Genomic DNA, 11,401 nt, shown 5'->3' with positions numbered 1-11,401 from the left:
ATTGAATTTTATTTATTATTTATTTTGTTTTCCTTGTAAATTTTTATTTTAAAAAAATAAATAATTAATTAATTAATTTGGCATCGTTCTAGCATGACATGTTCGAAACCTTCTTTGCACTTGCCATTTGTTTCATAATTTTCCAATTAAAGGATTTGCATGACCCAAAGAATTGTATCAAGCATAAATTAGACTTATATAACCAACCATATAAAGTGAGCTTTTGAGCATTGTACTTCATTTCATGAGTGTTATACATATACTCTTAATTTCTTGTCATCAAAGTTGTTGTTTGATCTCATTATTCATTGATTTGGTTGAACACTTAAAAGTCATTCATTCTTATGCAATTTGATTTCATGACATTTAAAGAAATGATATTAAGGCCTTCTTTGGATCGTTTGTGCCTTTCAAGCTAACCTTATGCATGCTTAAGCATGATTTTCCATTGTTAACCATTTTGAGCCTACATGTAAAACTTTTCTTTCATTTAACCAATTTTATTTCCTCGCCTTAGCCCGAAAAACAAATATTTACCTTTCTAAGGAATTCATGAGCTCTAATTCGGATGTGTTTTTCAAGCTAAGTTTGGGAAGGGATATTACATCAAAAAAAAAAAAAAAAAAAAATCACACAATTTGTGAAAGAAAAGAGAAAGTTATGATTAAGTGGCGGTTGTTTGAAAATTCATTTTTGGGCCTTCAAAATAATTTGGTGTTTGGAAAGGAGTTTGAATCAATGTAAATGAAGGTATAAGGAGTTTTGATCATGTAAAAGAAAAAAAAATCTAATCGTGACGATTCGAAGTCTTGTAAACAATTGTTTTATGCTCCAATTAGGAGTATGGAATACACCAACCACTCCAATTAGGAACGATCTGCCGTTGAACTTGAATTGTCCAATTTCTAACACCTATTGATTTCGGATCGAGCCCCAAACTTGGGCAACATCATAATATGGTGGGAGGAGTCATTTGGTCAGTTTTGAATGAAATCCAACCCCTAGAAGTATGAAATACAACAACCACTCCAATTAGGAACGAACTGCCGTTGAACTTGAATTGTCCAATTTCTCACACCTATTGATTTCGGATCGAGCCCAAAACTTGGGCAACATCATAATATGGTGGGAGGAGTCAATTGGTGAGTTTTGAGTGAAATCCAATCGCAAGAAGTATGGAATACACCAACCACTCCAATTAGGGACGAACTGCCGTTGAACTTGAATTGTCCAATTTGGAACACCTATTGATTTCGGATTGGGCCCAAAACTTGGGCAACATCGTAATATGGTGTGATGAGTCATTTGGTGAGTTTTGAGTGAAATCCAATCGCTAGAATTATGGAATACACCAACCACTCCAATTTGGAACGAATTGCCGTTGAACTTGAATTGTCCAATTTCTCACACCTTTTGATTTCGGATCGAGCCCAAAACTTGGGCAACATCATAATATGGTGGGAGGAGTCATTTGGTTAGTTTTGAGTGAAATCCAACCGCTAGAAGTATGGAATACACCAACCACTCCAATTAGGAACGAACTGTCGTTGAACTTGAATTGTCCAATTTGGAACATCTGTTGATTTCGGATCGAGCCCAAAACTTGGGTAACATCATAATATGGTGGGAGGAGTCATTCGGTGAGTTTTGAGTGAAATGCAATCGCTAGAAGTATGGAATACACCAACCACTGCAATTAGGAACGAACTGCCGTTGAACTTGAATTGTCCAATTTCTCACACCTATTGATTTCGGATCGAGCCCAAAACTTGGGCAACATCATAATATGGTGGGAGGAGTCATTTGGTGAGTTTTGAGTGAAATCCAATCGCTAGAAGTATGGAATACACCAACCACTCCAATTAGGAACGAACTGCCGTTGAACTTGAATTGTCCAATTTCTCACACCTATTGATTTCGGATCGAGCCCAAAAGATGGGTGTTAAGCTCATAATTTCATACATATACATGCCCAATTTACTTACTTCTTTTGCTTAGTTCCTATAATTCTAAGTTATTTCCCTCCCTTTGTGTGTTTTGTAGGCCAATAGAGCAAGAGAGCATAATTCATGCAATTCAAGCATGTTAAGGCCTAATTTGGATGAATGGAAGAAGAGCTTAAAAGACAAACTCATTTTGGCTACAGCCCCCTGCCAGTCCAGTTCCGTAGGTCATATTTCAAGCTTTGTTTCAGCAACCTACACAGCTCGGATGAGGCAGCATTCTTCATGAAAGGTGTTCCAATGGGTGTGTACTATAACATATCCAAATTTCATCCCCATTGGATAAATATGGAGTCTGTTACCTAGCAAACACAGAGCCATGCTCAGGATGGATTTTATCAGCGCGCAAAATGAGTTAGCAATTTGTTTTGGCCTTAACTTCCTCCTCCGACCTTGGATTGGCCCAAATGACATATGGCTGGAAAGAAGACATTCTGAACTTCAATTTCGAGTGCTTAAAGTCCTAATTTGATTAAGAGAAGCCCAAGTTGTAAGCCCTTGAAGTTGCTGGTTATGCTGACCTCAGCATGTGCTGGTTGGATGCTTGGTCATGGTGAGCTAGGTATGAGCTATCATTTCTGGTTGGAAGCTTGGTCATGGTGACATGAAGATGAGCTAGGGCTGCTGGTGGGATCTATTGGTGAAGTGCATCAACCAATTCAGATTTTATAATGCAAGTGTTGTATGCATTAGTGAAGTGCATCAACCAATTCATCTTTTATAATGCAAGTGTTGTATGCATTAGCCATATTGAATTCAGATTTGTCACTCCCCTCTCCCTATAAATACCACATCCATTCCACATTCAAGACACAACAAATCCTGAGATTCACAACCCCCACAATTCACTCCAACCATCCTCAAACACTCTCAAAATCCCAAACACTCCAACAATCACCAAAACAACTCCAGCAAACCTCTCTTCCATTTCCCTACGAATTTCATCTTCCTTAGCCATCACCACTCACTCAAACTCATCCCAAATCACCTCCATATCCTTCATACATCCTTCTAGAAGTGGGGAAGCTCTTGGAGAAGCATTAGAAGTGGAGAAGCACTTGGAGAAGCCTTGGACACCACAAGAACTTCAGAAAAAGGGTTTTTCTACTCTTATTGCATTCATTATGTTTTCTCATTTCTGTTCAAGTCTCTTTTCCATTATGAGTAGCTAAATCCATAACTAGGGCTTCGATGTAACCTAACATGAATATTCTGGGTTTATAAGTTTGGAGTTTCAAGTTTGATTCATGATTCATGTTCTTATTCATTATGCTTATAAGTTAACATGCTTGTTTGAATGATTGATCACCATTAGAACTTGTTTGTTAACTATCTTGGTTTGAATTAAGAGTATACACCATGCTTTAATTCGAATTGAACTATGAATAGGAAGAGTATGTATGGACATTCGACAACAGGGATTAGATACATACTTGGTTGTTTAAAATGTTCTTCTATGCTTAATGGGTTCCTAATGCTTAATTTTAGGTTAGACAACAAATGATCAAATTAGGGAATTAGGAACACAAGGTTAGGACCAAACACCATGGCCTAATCATACTTTAGCTAGAATCAATCTTTGAATCTGAATTAGACTTGTTACTTGAATCTTTATAACCCAGAATTGAATTGTTATGGTGATTCGAATGCCCTAGTCTCAAAATCTGTTTTCCAACTCTTAAAACCACTCTTTCTTACATTTGTTTACTTGTTTTTGTTTGCAATTTCATTTTGCTTCTTTTGTTCAACAATCACAACCACTCTTGTTTTAAATTCTGTTTTAGACATAACCTCCTACTTTCTTGAATTTGGTAATCTAAGTACATAACTAGTTTTAACTTCTCAGTCTTCGTGGGTACGACCTCGTACTTGTCTTGCTATACTACTAATTGCCCCGTACAATTGCGAGTTAACATAATATTAACAACAAATTTTGGCGCCGTTGCCGGGGACTGAACGAAAGTTCTTCCCTGGTTATGTGCCCAAGGTTACCCTATTCTTTTTAGTGTTTCTAATTAATCTAATTTTCTGTTTCAGGTAGTTTATGTCTAAAAATCCATTACTTGAACAAGTGAGGTCTTCGTTCCAACGTTCTAGATCTTTGAACGCAGGACCATCATTGCAACCCAGACGAGTGACCTCTGAAATTCAGAATCGTCTAGAAAGGGAGTTGTCAACTGCAAAAGAGCAAGCTCTTGCTACATTTACAAGTCTTGCTCTCCACACTGAACTTCCCGGTTCTTCACTTTCAAATTCGGAAGCAAGTTCAGACCAAGAAGAAGAAGAAATGATGGCTGCCATTGAGTTCATGGGAGAACTTGATATCCCAACAATTCCAGCATCTCCTTCAAGCATTTTGCTGCCCACTGTAGCTCGAAATTATGAGCTTAAATCTTCTCATCTTAATATGCTGCCTTCCTTTTATGGTTTACCTAATGAAGATCCATTGACTCATATAAAGGATATTTTTAATGTTGTGAGTTCTTTTCCCTTGACAGGTGTGACAGAAGATCAACTTCGAATGAGAGTGTTTCCATACACTTTAAAGGATAAGGCGAAGTATTGGTTGAATTCTTTGAAGCCTGGTTCACTCACTACATGGTCTGCCATTCAAAAGAAGTTCCTGGAAAAATACTTCTCCACGCAAAAGACCGACATGCTTAGGGACAAGATCTTGTTATTTGCACAGCAAGATGATGAATCGTTTTGTGAAGCATGGGAGAAATTCAATGGGTTGCTCAACCAATGTCCTCATCATGGGATTCCATTGAAGCTTCAAATGCGTATGTTTTATAAAGGACTAACCCCTTCTAGTCATAATATAGTCACCAATTTTGCAGGTGGTTCTTTTAAAACCAAAACTCCAGAAGAAACGTACGAACTCTTTGAGGAGATAGCAATGGAGACCCAACATACGGATACAAGAGGTAAACGTGTTATTAGTGGTTCTAATGATGCTTCTAGTGTGCAGATTTCAAAACTGGAACAAAAGCTAGATGCTCTTCTTGCATTAAACTCAAGAAGCCCTCCGAAGGAAGTGTGTAGCATTTGTGAATCTCATGACCATGATACCACAGCTTGTCCACTTGGGGCTGGATATCCAGAATTTGTGCAAGAGCAAGCTAAGTTGGTAAATTCCTACAACCAAGGTCCAAGAAATGATCCATACTCTCAAAGTTATAATCCAGGTTGGAGGAATCATCCAAACTTTTCATGGAGAAATACCCAGAATCAAGCAAATCCCCCTTCATTCCAAAGGCCACAACAATCATCATCATCATTGGAAGATATAGTGAAGCAGATGGCAATCAACCAATCCAATTTTCAGCAAACTACACAAGCTGCCATCTCCAAATTGGAAGTCCAATTAGGCCAAATAGCTGCTGAAATAACTCAAAGAGTGCCTGGGAAATGGCCAAGCCAAACTGAGATCAATCCAAAGAACCCAGAAGCCAAGGCCATTCATGTGCTCAGATCAGGTAAGATCATTGATAATAAAGATGATTCTAATCTTTCAAATGATGCTGTGATTGTAGAAAATGAAGAGGAGGAGACCATGGCCACGGAAGGAGAACAACTCAAAACTTCTCAATCTGCTCCTAAGGCCAAATCAGATTCTCAGAAATCCGATCAATTCCAATTGCATAAAAGGGATGACAAATTTGTGCCACCACATCTTCAAGAAGATAGATACGTGCCACCCGCTCCATATGTTCCACAGATTCCATTTCCAGGCCGTCTTAAGAAAGCAAAGCAAGATAAGGCTTTTAAAGAGATTTATGATATTTTGAGTAAAGTTAATATCAATTTGCCTTTGCTTGATCTTATTGAACAGATTCCTGCATATGGAAAATTCATCAAGGACTTGAAAACTCACAAGCTCAATTTCGCTCCAAATGAAGGAGTAAAGCTCGACCAGAATGTAAGTGCTGTATTGCAAAGGAAGCTTCCACCAAAACTAGATGATCCTGGCAGCTTTGACATTCCCATTAACATTGGAGGCAAGAAGGTTGGAAGAGCCATGTTGGACTTGGGAGCAAGCATCAATGTTTTGCCATATTCAGTTTATCAAGAGCTTGGCTTAGAAGGGATGAAGAAGACTTCAATGCGACTTGAACTAGCTGATCATTCTATAAAATATCCAAAAGGTATTGTAGAAGATATTCTAGTTCAAGTTAATACACTAATTCTCCCTGCTGATTTTGTAGTGATGGACATGGAAGACAATCCAAATGGAGATCGTGTTGATCCCATTCTCCTAGGCAGGCCATTCATGGCCACTGCAGACACAATCATCAAAGTGAAAGATAGCACTCTCTCCATGACTGTTTTGGGTGAAACTGTTGAATTTAAAATGCTTAATGCTCTATCTCAACCTTCTATCTCTCTTGATTCTTGCTTTTCAATTGATGTTGTGGATCATGAGGTTTCTTCCAAAATTTTGCAGAGAAAGTCTAATGATGCTCTAGAAGCTGTCTTAACACAAGAAGAGGAAGATCTTTGTGAACCGGAGTTCCAAGAAGTGGTGGCTGCCTTAGAAGTGTTTCCACCATACCCACCATCCTTTAGGCCACCAATCGAGCCTCTTGGACCATCATCCACGAAATTGGAGCCATCCATTGTCATCCCACCAAAGCTAGAACTTAAACCTCTTCCCAATAATCTTAAATATACATATTTGGGTGCTAACGAAACTCTCCCTGTTATAATTGCTGCAGGTCTCTCCTCACATGAAGAAGAGAGCTTAATTAAAGTTCTAAAAGAGCATAAAACAGCCATTGGGTGGACCATAGCAGACATCAAAGGAATTAGTCCAAGCATGTGCATGCACCGGATTTTAATGGAAGAAGACAGCAAACCATCTCGTGATGCCCAAAGGAGGCTAAATCCCAACATGAAAGAGGTGGTTAGAGCTGAAGTTTTAAAGCTACTCGATGTAGGAATCATCTACCCAATTTCAGATTCTAAGTGGGTGAGCCCTGTGCAAGTTGTTCCAAAGAAGTCCGGAATCACCGTTGTGAAGAATGAGAAGAATGAGCTAGTTCCTACACGAACTGTCACTGGTTGGAGAGTTTGCATTGATTACAGGAAGTTGAACACATCCACTAGAAAAGATCATTTCCCCTTACCTTTTATTGATCAAATGCTTGAACGTTTATCTGGCCATGCTTACTATTGTTTTCTTGATGGTTTTTCAGGTTATAATCAAATTCCCATTGCTCCGGAAGACCAAGAGAAAACCACATTCACATGCCCATTTGGTACGTTTGCTTATAGAAGGATGCCATTCGGTTTATGCAATGCCCCAGCAACTTTCCAAAGATGCATGATGTCAATCTTTTCAGATATGGTGGAACGATTCATTGAGGTATTTATGGATGATTTTTCAGTTTTTGGTTCCTCTTTTGATAATTGTCTTCACCACTTGTCTCTAGTGCTTAAAAGATGCCAGGAAACAAATCTGATTTTGAATTGGGAGAAGTGTCACTTCATGGTGAGACAAGGCATTGTACTAGGCCATGTGATTTCAAGCAAGGGAATCGAAGTGGATAAAGCCAAGATCGACCTCATCTCAAATCTTCCACCCCCTACCTCTGTTAAAGGAATTAGAAGCTTTCTAGGTCATGCTGGATTCTATAGAAGGTTCATCAAAAATTTCTCAAGCATTACAAGGCCATTGTGTAATCTCCTTGCTAAGGATGCTGTTTTTGAGTTTAATGAAGCTTGCATGGAAGCTTTTTCTACCTTGAAGAGGGAGCTAACTTCAGCCCCTATTATCATAGCTCCGGATTGGTCTTTACCATTTGAAATAATGTGTGATGCCTCTGACTTTGCTATTGGTGCAGTTTTAGGTCAAAAGAAGAACAAGCTGCCCCATGTGATTCATTATGCTAGCCGGACCTTGAATGATGCTCAAATCAACTACTCCACAACAGAGAAGGAGTTGCTTGCTGTGGTTTTTGCTTTAGAAAAATTTCGTTCTTACCTTGTTGGTTCTAAAGTAATTGTTTATTCTGACCATGCAGCCCTTAGATACTTGCTCACTAAGAAGGATGCCAAACCACGCTTGATTAGATGGATTCTCTTGCTGCAAGAATTCGATTTGGAGATTCGAGATAAGAAGGGATGTGAGAATGTGGTAGCTGATCATTTGAGCAGAATTGTGGTTGAAGAAAAAGGAGGAGCTGTGCTACCCTTGAATGAGACTTTCCCTGATGAACAACTATATGCTGCCCAAGTCAAAGAGCCATGGTATGCTGATTTTGTTAATTATCTTGCTTGTGGTGTTCTTAGAAATGATCTAACTTCTCAGGATAAGAAGAAGTTCTTTTCCATGGTGAAACATTATGTATGGGATGAACCTTTCTTATTCAAGCATTGCCCGGATCAACTCATCAGAAGATGTGTTCCAGAAGAAGAGCAAGAAAGCATACTTAGGCATAGCCACGAATTGGCCTGTGGAGGTCACTTTGGAGCTAAGAAAACAGCACTTAAAATTCTGCAATCTGGTTTCTTTTGGCCCACTCTATTTAAAGATGCATTTAATTTTTGTGTTAAGTGTGATAGGTGCCAAAGGATGGGGAACATAAGTCGCAGGAATGAAATGCCATTGAATAACATACTTGTTGTGGAGCTCTTCGATGTGTGGGGTATTGATTTCATGGGACCATTCCCATCTTCCTTTGGTTATACTTACATACTTGTTGCTGTTGATTATGTGTCTAAATGGGTGGAAGCCATAGCCACCAAAACCAATGATTATAAGGTGGTGCTGAAGTTCTTGAAGGATAATATTTTCACAAGGTTTGGTACTCCAAGGGCTGTCATTAGTGATGGAGGCAGCCACTTCTGTAACAAGCCATTCGAAGCACTCATGAAGAAGTACAACATCACCCATCGAGTCTCTACACCATATCATCCGCAAACTTCTGGTCAAGTGGAAATAAGCAATAGAGAAATTAAGCACATCCTGGAGAAGGTGGTGAACAATACAAGGAAAGATTGGGCAGCCAAGCTCAATGATGCATTATGGGCTTATAGGACAGCATATAAGACTCCCATTGGAATGAGCCCTTATCGTCTTGTGTTTGGGAAAGCTTGTCACCTGCCAATGGAGCTTGAACACAATGCTTTTTGGGCCATCAAGAAGTTAAATTTTGATCTAGACAAGGCAGGCCATGCAAGAAAGTTTCAGCTGAATGAATTGGAAGAAATTAGACATGAGTCTTATGAGAATGCAAAGCTTTACAAAGAACGAACCAAGAGTTACCATGACAGAAACATTCAACGGAAAGAGTTCTCCAAAGGTATGTCAGTTCTTTTATTTAACTCACGTTTGCGTCTCTTTCCAGGAAAATTGAAGTCTAGATGGCAAGGCCCATTCACCGTGGTCAATGTTTCTCCCTATGGAGCTGTGGAGATTCAAAACCCTAAAGATGGCTCGACTTTCAAAGTAAATGGACAACGTTTAAAGCCATTCTATGAGGGAGTTTCAGCTGGCATCCAAACTGGCCATGTGGTAGATCAACTTCCCTTCGTACCATCAACTTAGCTGATTGCACAATGTCTTGCCAAGACAGTAACTAAGGCGCTTCTTGGGAGGCAACCCATGTGTTCAAGAAGAATGTGCTTGGTAGCAATCGACCTAATCGCATCAAGGGGGAGCATTTCAATCCTTTCTCTTTACTTGTTATTATTTTAAATTTCTGTTTTTTTTTTTTTTTTTTTTTTTTTTTTAATAAAAATTTAAAAAAAAAAATAAAAAAATTTAAAAATTTAAAAAGATTTTTCATATGAGCTAACTTATGGTAACTCCAGTGAGCACTTCCGTCAATACAGTGTCTAGGAGTTCTTTAGGCGACACCTTCGGTGTCTAAGAAGTTTGGGTTTTAAGCGGGACCATTGTGACCCCTCCAACCTTCCCGGATCCCCTGGCTGTGTTTTCTGAGGCCCTTAACTGGTCATCCATGAGTTGCTTATATATTCATTTTTTTTATTTTTTATTTTTCCTAAACCTTCTTCTAAACTTTTCCCTTTATCATTTGTTTGTTCTCAATCATCTTTTGTATGCTTTCACATTGAGGACAATGTTCAATTCAGGTCTGGGGGGAAGGTTTTCAATTTCAATTTTCTTATCCATTTGTGTTTTCAATTTTCGTTCTCTTGTCACAATTTTTTTTTTTTTATTTTTTTTTTATTTTTTTTTTTATATTTTTTTATTTATTTATTTTTTTTAAAGAATGTCATACAATCAATGCTATGGAGCTGCTATTTGAGGTTTTCATATCAGAATTTTGCACTTCACAAAGCTTTTGCTCTTAGAATTCTGGTGGCTAAAGTACCACGCTCAAATTCTTGAAGGAAAATAGTGGAGACTACCCTAGTGAGCTATATCGAGCCTAATTGCTTTCTTGAGAGGGTTTAAAGTGTTCTATTTCTCATCCATACTTATTTTCTTCAATTCACTCTAATTGATCTCATTATTCCATTTTGATTGAATACTAAGGATGATTCTCTTTTGCAGATATCATGTGCTTGCTCTCATTCATGAATGAACTCATTGAAGTGATGCTAGGCTATGTGTGCATAACCATTCTATGTGCTTTCTTTTCACCCTACCTATATGTGTGTTCCATCAACCCTCTTGAAGCCAAACACTTAAAGCCTTTTCTTCTATCACCCTCATCATTTCCCTACCTTTGTATCTCAATCTGAGATACTTGACCTATTGTAGCCATACCCTATAGCTTAGAAATATACCAAGGTGTGCCAAGATAAAGTTTGAAGCAAGGAAGTTGCAGCCATGTACCTAAATAAAGATGATGTGAATCTGTGCAATGAAGTTAATGAAGATGCAGATCAAATCAACGAAGATGAAAGTGTTTCGATTTGATCTAAGTGTGAAAAATAAAGTCTATGCCAGGAGATACCATGAAGTTTGCTGCCATGCCAATCTAAATCAATGATGCCTTGCAGATTAATGAAGCATGCAACCTTGGTATGTTCTTAAGTTATTTGTTTTTCCTTCCAATTCTTCCATTTCCCCTAAACCTTAGCCTTTCATTACAACATTGTGAAAGACCTAGCTGATCTTTGAGGATGTATTCATGGGTGCTGGTAAGTATGTGTGTATCTCTATTCTTAGTATTTAATTCCTTTCATGAGATCTAACCAAATTTGTGCTTCTATTTCATACACTCACTTATGCTTTCTTGAGAGAATTAAAACATAGGTTCTGAGTGATTGAGTGTTATCTGTGAGAATTAGAGTCGAAGCATGTTCTCTATTCAAGGTTTGAGTGTGCTTGCTTTGAAACTGTGTGCCTTTGAGCTATAGCTTCCACTTGTACACACTGATTGATGACCTATCTTGGCAACTCTATGGTGTTGGAGGTATGA

General features: G+C 38.4%; 1 non-coding gene across 1 annotated transcript; it reads right to left on the bottom strand.

Annotated features, from left to right (window-relative positions):
• Window positions 1–4,659: 4,659 nt before the first annotated feature.
• LOC148293006 (small nucleolar RNA R71) lies at window positions 4,660–4,766 on the bottom strand. The gene has a single exon (XR_015825879.1). It is a non-coding gene; the product is annotated as a small nucleolar RNA R71 (small nucleolar RNA).
• Window positions 4,767–11,401: the final 6,635 nt, after the last annotated feature.

The sequence above is a fragment of the Prunus avium genome, chromosome 7 (assembly GCF_965620075.1).
Source record: "Prunus avium chromosome 7, drPruAviu1.hap1.1, whole genome shotgun sequence".
Lineage (NCBI taxonomy): Eukaryota > Viridiplantae > Streptophyta > Magnoliopsida > Rosales > Rosaceae > Prunus > Prunus avium.
The sequence above is the reverse complement of the archived record's forward strand: the minus strand, read 5'-3'. Positions and strand labels throughout refer to the sequence as shown.